Consider the following 13,903-nt stretch of genomic DNA (forward strand, 5'->3'; position numbering starts at 1 on the left):
GGAGACCGGTCAATCAGATTTGAACGTAGAAACCAAGGTTCCGGGTCGCAGTTGGTGCTGGCACGAAAAAGACCCCTCACTTGCTCTCTATGGCCCTAGGTGCCGAGTATAGGTCGAAATTGCAGCCCTCAACCGGCAAATGGTGGCGCCTCCAATTCTCGAGATGGACAAAACAAACAAATTGTAATGCAACCTCTGATCATAAGCCTCGTGCGTGCACAACGAGTAGGAATGAAGCAAGGAGGTGCCTTCTCTTCTTTGGGCCGTCTGGGAACAAGAATACGTTTATCCATTCTTAATTCCACCTTACACTCGTTACTAAAGATAACTTCATTTACAGTATCTTGTCTATTGAGTTTTGTCAACTATTCTCATTGTACCGTTCACGGTAACTCAGTCGGTAGAGCGCTCGCTCCATGATCGGGAGGTCGTGAGTTCGAATTTCGGCCGCGGCTGACCAAAGTCGTTAAAAAAATGGGTAGCAACTGTTCCTTTGCCATGCCGTCGGCACTTTGAAGTGAAAGTTGCGGGTCCTTTGGATGAGACCATAAAAACCGAGGCCCCGTGTCACGGCAGGCGTTGGCATGGTAAAGATCCTTCACTGCTTAGTGACCTTTAATGCCGAGTAATGGTCTAAAATTGAAGCCCTTCACCGGTTTATGGTGACGTCTCAATACGAGTGAAAAATTCTCGAATTTGACGTAAAACAACATATCATTAATCAATATTCTCATTGTTTCTGTACGAGTAATGGAGAAAAAAAATCCTGTAAGAATTGTCGTTCGAATGGGACATGCAAAGGTGAGAAATACGTTGAAATAATCTTTTTTGGAAAATTGTGTCAAAATTCGTGGGTCCCAACATTCATGTTTTGGTACTTGAGACCATGGTACATGTAACTTCTTCAACTTCGCGCATAATAAGGAGTAAGAAGTAAAGTAATTTTTTCGTCTTGGGCATACAAAAATATTTTTTTTCCTCCATAAAAGTAGATTTTTTAGTTTCCGAAACCTTTAATTTTCTGAAAGCTAATACTTTTAGGAATTGAACAAAATTTCCACGGGCCATAAGAAAATTCTATGTTTGTTAATTTTCCTGTTTGTGCATCATGGTCTCGCTTTAATGGTTGCAAAAGTACAGGATAAAACAAAAATTGTTCTTCCTTAATTTAAAAACGATGGCATTAAGAACTGGAAATAATAATTTTGCGCCTGGAATATAGGATGACACTTCCTCTACAGTCTTCATGGGGTGATGTTCTCTCTTAATGACCTCATTCAGATCTTTAGGGTCAAAACAGTGTTTCACTTGACTGTTCCGCAGGCTCACAACCATTGACCTTACCATCTATTCGATGGGTTCTTCAACGGGAACAATGTACCGTTGACACCATTTCTAGCAGCTTTTCAATGATTTGTAGCTTTAAAGACGCTGGGTGACGGTACACTCCGTAAATCACATTTACATTTCGGTCAATTGTAATGCTATGTTCTCCTGTGAGAGGTCCTGTATTGCAGATTAGATCTGGAAAATTACTACAAGCATAATGAAATTTCCTTTGCCGTTGTAGCACCCGTTATGACGTTTTCCTGACACGCTTACTGCTTCAAACTTTGCCTCGTGTAGGTGGCAAGTCGACACAGAATTTGGAACGAAATATGTAGTTTTTGAACGCAGTATCTTCTGCGATTTCTGTTCCTTACCGTGCAAGTTTGTTTTATGAACTGTGACTTGACAATTACATTACATTTAGATCCAGTGTCTATACGGAATTCTAGAGGTTTGTCCTGAACTTAGTGGAAGAGGTTATTTCTCTGACTTACGAGTATCTGATTAATCATCACTGGTAGAAAGAATATCTAACATGGCATCTTCATCCTTATTGATCAGTTTCAGAATCAGATGAACCCTCTGGCTCTAATGAGTACATCTTAGATCTGTTGCGATTCCTACAGACTGATCGCCAATTGTCTTGTTTCTTTCAATAATTGCAAATGGTACCGACTGCTGTACAGTTGTTGTGGTTGGCATTCAGTCCACATCGTGTACAAGTGTCTTCTGTTTTATCTCGTCCTGTTTTCTTGTTTCAAACTTTTTCTGTTTCACTCCAAGTTTGGAAATCAATATTTCCTCGGATCTTCGGATTAATTTCAGTTGTGAGTGGAACAAGATCCAATCCTTGACCTTGATCAAGTAGTCGATCTTGTACTTTCTTATGTGCCACTCCTGCAATAATTGCATCAATTAAAATGCCAATATATATGATTTTTCATCTTATAAAAAGAAAAAAAAACTATACAGAACAAAGGAAAAAGACACAAAAACACTCCTAACAGTCATTTCATATTAAAATATTTTTTCAAGTCGGTGTTAATGGTTGCAATAGTACTGGATTAAAAGAACACATTTTTTTCTCAGACTATAGTTAAAATCCGTTCGTATCTCTTCCATCTCCAGCCTCTTCAATTCTTCCTGTTCCTCCATACATCTCGAGAGAGATGTCCGAAGCTCCTCCTCATTTCTTCCTGTGCCTCCTACATCTCGCTACAGATGCCCAAAGAACTTCCTTCATCTGAGGCCTTCTCAATTCTTCCCTTATCTCTCTTCATCTCGCTCGAAATGCCTGTATCTCTTCCTTCATCTACAGGGAAATTTTGTCATTTTATTATTTTTTTTATTATTATTTTTTGTCGCGTGTCCCTTTTTTTGCAAGTAAGTGAATTTAAAATGAAAGACAATTTATTAAGAAAAGAATTCGACGTTATCTTTCATAACCTGAATGTGCCTGGTCAAAGATAAAAATGGGTCAAAACTTTTTAAGCGTTAAAATTTCAAAATAAAACGGGGGGGGAGGGGTGGGTTAGATTTTAATTACAATGGTATTTTCTCACTATCTTTTCCTGAATTAGGTCATCTAATGTGGTCAAGTCCGTCATATCAATTGGAATACCGAAAGAGAGATACAATTGATGCACAGGCACCAGGACTGGGTTGCTCAAAACACTGGTTAATTTTGACCACTGGTTAAGTTAGCCGATGGTTAAATTCTATATCCACTGGCCAACTAACCACTGGTCAAATATCTGTTGCTCAAAATAAAATTAGCCCCTGGTTAGTTAACCATAGGTTAAATGATTTAACCAGTGGTTAGTATCCCACAATGCATTACATTTGTCCACTTGTCAACCAAAAAAAAATGGCTACCAAGGTAAATATCATATGATTGAAACGTGAGAAGTTATAATGTTACAACTTTTATTGAAGAAGTGGAGAAACACCTATAGATGTAACTTTTATCAGCACTAAACAAACGGTTTAAGTCACAAAAAGTCAAGAAAGCACAGGTTTGGCTACGAATTTAACTATGCTGTAAATTCAAGTGGAGGATCAATAAGAACATAGAGTGGTATAGGAGAATTAGCGCCACGGCGAAGATGGATAGCAGGCTGTGTAAAAAAAGACTGATGGTGAGCATCATAGCCCTCATTGAATCTACAGGCTAGTGTTCAAGACAATGCATAGTGACTCACCATATCTCTTCGGGATTATTCTTATTCAATACTTGGCTATACTTCCAGGGTAAGTACATCAATTTGCATCATCTCATACTTAAATAATAACTGATTGAACACCTTTACCTGTTATCACCAAGTAAACATCGTCTGCTATGCATCCGAGGAAATTCGCGCTGGCTGCGTTCTCGATTTAAATAGTTAATTTGCCAGAGGGAACTCATTTCAAACACTTACAAAGAAAAGAATAGACTTTCATCACATTTATATCTGTCCTAATAACACCGATAGTTGGTAGTCACTACTATTCGCACTTCTGTAAATAACAGAAATGTCATGGTCAAATACATAGATGAAGTGAGTTCGTCACTAAAGCATTTCGCTTCGTACCCATATACTGTGTAACTAAAATGCATTAATGCATTATCCAAAGTTTATAACATAAATACCACACCTTTTAATAAGTATCAATATTTAGAGAAAATAAAGGACTATATAAAGATATCTATAAATATCAAATGTGCAAATTATTTTCTGTAATTATTTTTATTTATTTATAATCACAGAGGGATCTAGTCAAAATGAATGTAAAATCAAAGGAAATAGGGGATACACTCTTTATTTAATGCATCAGGCAAGAAGCATCGCTTAACAAAATGGGGCCAATAAAAAATCATTGTCAAGCGAATAATAATTAATATTGTAGAAAATGATTGAATAAAAAAGCAAGGCATTTGAAGAGGGGGGGGGGGGGCGATTCCCAATTTATTTTAATGTATTTTAATAATTTATGTTTGGTTACGGTAATACCAAACTAATGTATCAATTTATTTGTATCCGTTATTAAGCCTATATATAAATGACAAACAATTTTATTCATTTATTCATACATATATTGAATATCATCATTTTTTTTTATCAGCATGCCACTTGATGAAATCCTTTGCAACGCCAACAATTTTAGCCTTGAAAGAACCCATTCGAAACATTCTTGCTGATGCTGAAGACATGAAATTTTATCATTTCTTAGATAGACTAGTGTTGTTATCCCCTCTTGCATATTGCTGCAAAGCTATTTCTACTTGACTTATAAATGACTGTGTCTTTGTTAGTACTCCTTAACATTAAATTCATGATTACGATGCATATAAGACTTTGTTTCTTTTGTTATCCTCCAAAATTGACAAAAAACAATAACAAGGTAGCCATGATTATCCACTGGATTAGAGACTTAACCCACCTCTGTGGAATGGCTAACTTTGGCCAATATTTAACCACTGAATTGCAAAGTTAACCAGTGGATAAATTTTGAACAACAGAATTTAACCAGTGGTTAAAAGTTAACCGCTGGATAAGAGATTTAACCAGCGGTTAGCGCTAACCAAGGTTTTGAGCAACCCAGTCCTGACGGTAATCTTTTTTTTTTAAATATACCCCTACCTAAATAGAAAGATCCTTTTAATTTTGTTTTTTTTAACTTATCAAAATTAAGCAATATATGGCTTTAACAAATAGAGTAGGGTCGTTATATAAAAACATTGAATCGCCTCTTCCCAGGAGCATCCTCTGCCATGCAAGGGGCCAAAAGGTATGGTTTTAGCCCATATCCTGAATTCTGAATCCCCAAGTAGAATCCCTGATAGCTGTCCTAAATTGAATTGAGGTTTCATCATTATTGAATTATTCACGAACTGTTGTACATTATATTGAAATTGTATTTTTTTTTTTATTTGTGAAGTAACTGAAATTATAATATCTGATACATAAAAGATTTTTTTTAAAGAATATGTTAATCATATCAACATGTATAAATACATTTAACATTCTATACCTTTATTAAGTTCATGTATTCACATACCTTCTTCCATTATTCTGCACAAGCTCAATTCTCTAAAGATTTGAGCGTTAAGGACACTCGCTGGCCACTCTGCTACAACATCAAGGACTTTAAATTGTGGATCACATGTCATCTGAAAAGTTAATTATAACTAATGTAATGGTTAAAAATATTTCAAACCAATATAGTTGCATGTACTTTCTTGTTGGCTTGCACTGTTTTTATTAGTCATATTTAAAAAAAAAATATGAGCAACGGTTTTAAAAAAAATGTGGGGGATCGAACTCCATATAAACAAGTAAAGATTTGACAACCAAGACGGGGTGTTCCTTTCACTTGGTACATTTCTTAAATGCTGGAATTTGCCAGTGCGTGACCTAGCAGTAACAAGAAGTTGAGGGGAGGGGGGGGGGGGGCTAGCACCAGCCCAGCATCTTAATGAAAATTTTCACCCAAAGACAATATACTAAGAAAAAGTTGAGGGTGCCTTCTTCTCTCCCTGCGTTCTAGGGTTCTGAATCAGTGATTATACATTTAACTGTTTGGCAACAATTTTTATCATGGTCCCATCCACACATATAACAAAAGTTGAGCGTCTTGCGACAGTATTAAAATTTCTATCAAAAATATGAACATGTCTACCCATTTTTTGTGCGTGTGTGTTTGGGGCGTAAAAAGATTTTTTATTCTCATGTTTGAAAAGTAAACCATTATAGAATTATTTATTACGATGAAAATAGTCGCCCGCGTGGCGCAGTGGTTAGAGCGTCTGCTCTAGAGTCGCGGAGTAAGGAGTTGACCCTTGCGTCGCGGGTTCGAATCCCACTGCGGGACGTGGAGACCGTTCCTTCGGATGAGACCGTATAAACCGAGGTCCCGTGTCCCAGTAGGTGCTTGCACGAAAAAGATCCCTCACTGCTCAATGGCCCTGAGTGCCGAGTTTAAGTCAAAATTGTAGCCCTCCACCGGCAAGTGGTGGCGTCTCCATATGAGTGAAAAATTCTGGAGGAAACACGACGAAAATAATGTAATAAATTGCTCCTAGGTAAAGATCATAGAAAAGTTAGAGATGATGATGGACCACAGTTGTTTGTATATGTCATGTGGATAGATAGATAGATAGATATATAAATTCTACATGGGAAGTTTTAGGTATATAAGAAAACCAACATATTTATTATGAAATCGGGTTCAGTTTTGCATTTTTACGACTTTGGTGATGGTCAAATGGAAACAACAAGATGTGCAGATGCTTCTGTGTGCATTTTTAACCTTCAATTTTGTGGAATGCACATTTAATGTAAATGGATTCACGTACCTATTTCAGACAGACCTGTGTGCATAGAAGGTCTGACACCTGACGTACCGCTCTCTCTGCCGTATTCTTCGACACAGACAAAGTGCCTCCAAGTGTGATATAAAAAGACCCCCTTGCAAAATACCGAGAGCAACCAAAAACTTGGTTCAAGGTGCGTGGGGGTTGTTTCGCTGGCTTTGATAAAGCAGTTGTTCTTTCAAGAAGACCAACGATAAACTTTTTTTCTGATAAGTGGTATCTATCTAATACCTCAGCCTCATAAAGGGCTTCCATTGGATTGGAACGATCGATCAGTCTACCGATAACTCTTCTTAATATCTTGACAGCGACGTCGGCGCTGCGAAAATCGTCTGGCTACAAGTTTGGTGAGCGATTCCACGTGAGATTTTATTTAACGTGACTATTCACCAAGATTTCCTGCGAAGTGATCATTGGCACATTATGTAACCTTCGATTCAATTCAATTTATTCAATTTCTCACCTTGTGTAAAGCAGCAAGGAAAAAATACAACAATATCAATCAAAATAGATCGATGATGCAATAGTGTACAGTTAACATATCTGGAAGGATAACTCTCTTATTAACTATATTGATGAATTTACTAAGGTTATTGACGTGGATCCCTTTTTACATAAAAACGAACTTTAAAACTTAAAATCACTTGATCAACTTATCTATGTATAATGGTAAATAAAATTTTCTACAATCATTTTAAAGCTGGTCATGACATAATAATGGTATTTGCCTCCAGTATCATTATTACATAAAGTACAGAGTCTCTGATTTGAAGATATGTTGCTCCATCGGCTTGTCTCGATTGGTAATTTATGATTACTTGTTCTAAATCTTACCAGTATAATTATAGTATGCATTGACACATTGGTGTTTAAATAGTTTCTAGATGTTAAAGTACTATTAGTCAATAAATTATTAATTTTGTCTCTACTAGATCCATCAAAATTTGAATTCCATTTCTGTAGAAATGTATCAATCAGTGATTGCTTAATTAAATATAACCATCATATTTTGCGTCATCCAAACGTAATTTAAACCACATTCTTGTATTTAATACTTCTATACATTCAATATATTTAACACTACAATAAACAGTGTTGTACATTAATGAGCTGTACATGTAAACAAATTTATATAAAATATAACACAATTTTGTCTCTCTACATTTCAACAGTTTCACCCAGAATTTTATCATTTACATTTTAATATTTACACTCAATGGATATCAACGAAGCTCACCATAAACCATATAATTTGGAGTAGATGTCTTAAGATGAAGTACAAGTTTACAAAATTTGAGTTGAAGTTTCTGAAAAATGTTCACATTTTTTAATCCCCGTATCCTGTAACCATAATGAAGGATAGGGATAACCATTTTATCAAACATAATCAACGTCAATATGAATGTCATAATGGGGTAAAATGGCGTAATATTAAATTGAAGGGGAAAATACTGTGTAAACTACTTCATACTGAAAAAAAAAAACAAACAAGTTCCCTGTTCATTTCTCTTCAAAATTGTTTCCGAACGAATGTAGAATCGTATCAGGTGACCACCCCACCAATCAACATCTTTTGACTAACCTGAGCAATGCACGTCAAATAAAAATCTAATGAAAAATCGCATAGTGTTACCGTATCTTTAGGAAGGGGGTATTGATATTGTTCGATGGAGAGAATTTAAGAGCTCTAACAGTATACTTGATATAAAATTTGATTAAAAAAAAATCTACAGGACTAGCAAAGCTTTAAGAATTCATCAATACTTCCGAAAGAAGATTTCAACCCACTTTAAGAAAATATGAATCCCTTTGCACTTCGCTTTTGCATCTGGTTCTTTGGGAGGACCTACTGTGAATTTACGTAATATGACTTCGGCTGCGTTCGATTAAATGATTGCATGATTTATTTTATGTTGTTTTACATCCCATTTGAGAATTTTTCACTCATATGGAGACGTCACCATATACAGGCGAAGGGCTTCAAAGTTAGACCTTCACTCGGCACTCTGGGTCATTGAGCAGTGAGGGATTTTTATCGTGCCAACGCCTGCCGTGACACGGGGCTCGGTTTTTGAGGTTTCATCCGAAGGATCCGCAACTTTCACTTCAAAGTGCCGAGCGCTCGTCGAAGGAACAGTTGCTTCCTAGTTTATATCGACTTAGGTCACTTGCGGCTGAGATTCGAACTCAGGGCCTTCCGATCACGATGCGAGCGGTCTACCGACTGGGCTATCGTGACGGTGGCTAGTTCGAAGTAAATGACAAAATGAAACATGGGATCTGACTTCGGTGTTAAAATTTTGGTTCGTTGAAAACACTGAGGATATCCCTTTTTTTCCAGAAATGTTACGCTGGAAATGAGCCATGTATGAGCGAGGTTTTCAGATATTAAGTAAGGTTATAAGTAGATTAAGGTCAGATGACACGTTCCTCAATAATATATAATTTTCCGTAAGAATTTGTCATTGAAGTATTACTACTTAAACAAGTTTCCTCACAAAAATTGAGGTATCTTACCAGGTACTTGTGCAAAATACCAGAGGGTAGTGTTTCCTATATAATCCATTTTTAAATCACTAGAATTCTCAAAATGACAATTTTTATTGCATTTATTTTCTAAGAAAAATTGAAAACATTTAAGAAATCATATGATTATGTTTGTTATGAATATTTTTTTGATATAAAATACGAAGAGAAACAAAACAGATATTTGAGGAACGTGTCTTTAGACCTTAAACTATGAAAACATCAGGAATGGATCCATGCTTTTCCTGGATATATCTTTCAAGAATGTTATTCCTCCTGCCTCTGATTTCCCCTCTTTCTGCCTTCAGCATATTAGAATTAGAGGAACTTACTTAGTATTTCATGTAATGAATATTAAATTTCTTGTTTTCTAACTTCACTAATTCAACATAATAAAAAACATTTCTGTAAAATTAGCCGAGGGAAATCATTCATTCATTAGTATTCGGATGTGGAAAACCACAAATCAAGTTATCAGGATCTTTCACAATTGGAGACATGCACGTCTCATTCACCAGGTGACTTGGTGAATGATTAAAGAAATTAAGATATATATTTAAGATTTGTTGCGATTTTGCAATTTCTCTGAGTGGATTTAAAATATGGATCGTCGAATCGTGTTCCTTTTGATGATCCCTGCTGTATTTTCATGGACCTTAGTGGTAAGGATGTCTTTCGTTTCTGTTAATTCTTTTTTGGCAAAAAAAAATTTACTATATGGATATTCATATCTTTTAATTGCATATATTATTTTTCTGAACTTTTCTCATACAGTGGCAAATTTCATGAACCTATTAACTACAGAGCTACCAAACATTTTTTATTCAGGGTTACTTTGTTCAGTTCCTGCTTGAGAATGGAGGGGGGGGGGGGGCATGTGATGATGGTATCCGTCCGGAACACTTGAGAGTACATGTCCCCACCTCTTATATGTAACTCCTCTTTGCCAATAAATAAAACAATTAGACTTCACATTTAATGCATGGTGGCATACACCACTTTAACATTTTAAAAAAGTTATTTCCCTTTGCGGGGTCAATCGGCATAAGGCACTGTTTTCCCTCCATAAAATTTAATACCAACTTTATGTGGCAATGTCGTACCAAAAAAATCGATGTATTTATATGTTCATTATGTTTTTATATTGCCCCCTACTATGCAGGAACGGGTCAAAATTGTCTGACCAAGTTTGAAGGTTGAAAATATTTACAGGTAAGATACAGATGACATGGTAAGAAAAATGAGGGTTACACCCTACATGTCTATTTTGCACCTCTATTTTTCGATTTTTGAAGTTTTTCGTAGCAGAACATGAACAAAGATATTATTTCCTGCGACAAGATCTTTCCAAAAATACTTTCAGTTTATGACTCTGTGACCTTGACCTTAAAGTTTGACCTACTTTTCAAAAAATTTAACATTACTTTAAATCGGTCATAGCTTTTGAAAGAGAAAAACGTAGGGCTTTCATATTGCATATGTATATTATCTGTGACCTTTCTAAACATACTATGATGTTTGAGCCCGTGACCTTGAAGTTTGACTTTATGTTAAAAAATGTCATCTTTCCTTGTAACTTTTTATTGAGAAGAGATAGGGGGTGTCATATTTGACATGTGCATTACCTGTGACAAGATGTTTCCTAGCATGCTATGTTATTTTATCCCTTGACCTTCATGTTTGACTTTAAAAAAAAAAAAATTAAATTTGGTGATTATTTTTAAATAACATATGATGGGGCGTTCATATATGACACAATATGCCATAAATAATGGCATCCCATCCACAAAGACATCGAAAGCAGGGAACCACAATTCTTTGATTTTCTGATCTGGCTCCAAGACCATAAACTGAGAACAGAATTTAGTCAAAATTTTGAATCAATATAACATGGAATAATTTTCATAACGATACAAAATTTTCATCATATGTTTGAATTAGAATATTATACAACCCTGCAAATTTTTTAGTTCATTATTATGTTACATAATATAACTCAAGATATTTAAAATCTAAATTTTGACTCAAGTCTGTTCTCAGTTTATGGTCTCAAGGCCTGATCATCGGGGTTTCTAGAGTAAATATCTTCTTTAATTACGGTGATTTATTTTATAAGTTCTTTGCTCAAAGTACTTTTTTTGTTTGTTTTAAAGTATTCCTTATGGGTATTATTTTTCACTTTCAGCATTAATTTCACTCTCAATGTTTTTTCAAATCTGATTTCTAGTTATTTTGTATTAGAGTAAAAAAGGTGTTATTTTTTAATGTAAAATATGATTATTAAATTTCCAGAGCTTTATTGAAAGGACTAAAGAGAATTTGTGGAAGATGGTGGTAAATGATTTTATACATATTATTACATTTATATGCTTTGTTTCTGCGAACCATAATTCAGAATATCCTATTGCATTTAAGAATGTTTTCTATTCAAAGTTAAGTTGTGTTTTTTTTTTTTTCAGAATAAATTTGTTCATTCATAAACTCCTAAAAAATTATCACACTGCGACAACTTTTTGAAAATGAAAGAAATTACTGCATATAATACTTAAAAAATCTTAAAGACAAATTTTTACATTGATTTAATGCAAAGTTAATTCGGTACAAATCTATATATTCACAGTAAAACTAATTAATTCATAAAAAAAAAATGCATATCGGTTCTTACATTTTAATGCCACACACGAAGATAAAAATTGACAGCCCATGTCAATTGCATCGAGAAAATCTTCTTCTTTTTTTTCAAATAAATACTGAAATCTATTAATTGATAAATTGTGGTTTGGAGGCATGAGTTAAAGTATTTGATTCAAGGTTTATCGGAATCCAATGAATATAAATTTTAGAGAATTGATAACGATAAAGTTTTAAAAACTTTAATATGTCCGTAAAATTTCTATATCAATGTCTCTATCAATCTAGTCTAATTCTATATCCGGTTACCTGTTTTAGAGTATCCCTGACTCGAGGTGCCTCTCTGGATATTCCATACGCAATGTCACATGTGGACCTGGAGAAAAACGCTGCCCCATTAACCTCACGTGCAATACCCACCCAGCAGGAGAATACGCTATATGTTGTAGACATCCGTAAATGTATGTTTTGTTCTGATCTTCTTCTCATTTTTCTGTTCTTGTTTAATTTGATTCCCTGCGTATTAGTTTCACTCTCTCTTATTAAGCAAGGTAATACTGAGTTTAAATCTTATTCTTCTGTGTTTCAGGAGATGATAAGAATTAACGCAAAACCAACGATATGCAGATGTTGAGACTTTTATTTATATACTGTAAAATAACTTAATTTATTGAACAAACGTTGTAAATTAAGCGACAGTAGACTAGCATGTATTTTTGATTATGTTGACAATGCAGAATGAACTTCCTTGACATCTCGTCTCAATGTTTTTAATGTAGCTTATTCTTCAGGCATGTTTCATTGGTTTCTTAATTTTTTTCATTTCTTTGAAATATCTTTCTTTTTGACTTTTAAAATTGAAATAAACCAAATGAAATATTATACATAATTTTATTATATATAATTTTAGTATGAAGAGTAGGAGTAATCACATCAGAGTACACTTTTGATATGATTAAATCATAACTTTTTAAATATATTTTCCAATATTGTTATATTTAGATTTAGAAACGATTTAATCAATAAGTTAAGAAAATTACAATTGATTTATTCGAGAGAAAGTGGTACTCATTTGACGATACCCTCACAAAAGTGAAATCGAAAAAGTAGTTATTTCCTATGCCTCTCTTACGCATCGCACACAGCCTTAATACTCCTGTGCAAGGAGGTCTTCGGTGCATATATCTTTCTCATAGTGATATTATCCAATCTTTCCAACAACTTTGCCCTTAGCTGGTCAAGAGGGGTGGGGATATTCCTACGCCTTCTTACTCTACAGTCCAGTTAGTCCCACAAATGTTAAATTGGATACAAACTTTAAGATGGATTGTCAGAGTCAAGTAGGTTAATTTTTTTTTACTAGAAAGCCTTGATATACTCTGGCTACACTGGGTTGGGGTAAACATGCTGAAAAAAAATAGGCATACAACGCTCACGTGCGCGTTTTATTGATTGTTTGTTGTTTTACGTCCCGTTCGAGAATTTTTCACTCCTAAAGAGAGGTTGAGACTAACACCTCCATAAAGTCGACAAAGTCGCAGACCAAACTTGCGCAATCGGTTTCTTCCAGTTTTTGGGTGGAAGTGAAGATTGTGATTGCTTACTGTATTGAAAGAGGTCTAGTGGTAGTACTAGTGACGTTGCGATTACGCAGGTAGTAAGATGGATAGCCCCGTCTTGACAAGGTCTCGTTACGCGCAGACGTTCCCGTCATGGTTGAACGAAATCCCTTTCACTCTTTCTCTGGGGATCGATAAGACGTCTTCTGGTAGAAAATCCACAACAAACATTACAACAACCTATTGTTGCCTTTGTTCGTTCTAAGGCAAAGCAATTGCAAGACAACTCTGAATTTCCGTCGGCCGTATCATTTTTGCAAGAAATTCAAATTGACATTGAATAGCGAAAAACTATAATATATATATATATATATCCAGAGTACCAACTTTTATTTAAATTTATTTGACACGTCTGTTATCGTCAATCTGCGCGTGTTTTTGGTTTTTATCACTTTCCTTATGTGACGTATGCCATTTATGGTTGACCATAAGTAACCAGAAT

At 35.0% G+C, this 13,903-nt stretch overlaps 1 long non-coding RNA gene across 1 annotated transcript; it reads left to right on the top strand.

Moving 5' to 3' along the window:
* Positions 1-9,730: 9,730 nt before the first annotated feature.
* Positions 9,731-12,600, top strand: LOC133180225 (uncharacterized). The gene is made up of 4 exons (XR_009720282.1): positions 9,731-9,873; positions 11,504-11,545; positions 12,161-12,303; positions 12,432-12,600. It is a non-coding gene; the product is annotated as an uncharacterized LOC133180225 (long non-coding RNA).
* The last annotated feature ends 1,303 nt before the right edge of the window (positions 12,601-13,903 follow it).

The sequence above is a fragment of the Saccostrea echinata genome, unplaced genomic scaffold (genome assembly GCF_033153115.1).
Source record: "Saccostrea echinata isolate AGI-Se365-2 ecotype Australia unplaced genomic scaffold, CSIRO_AGI_Sech_v1 ptg000006l, whole genome shotgun sequence".
Taxonomy (NCBI): Eukaryota; Metazoa; Mollusca; class Bivalvia; order Ostreida; family Ostreidae; genus Saccostrea; species Saccostrea echinata.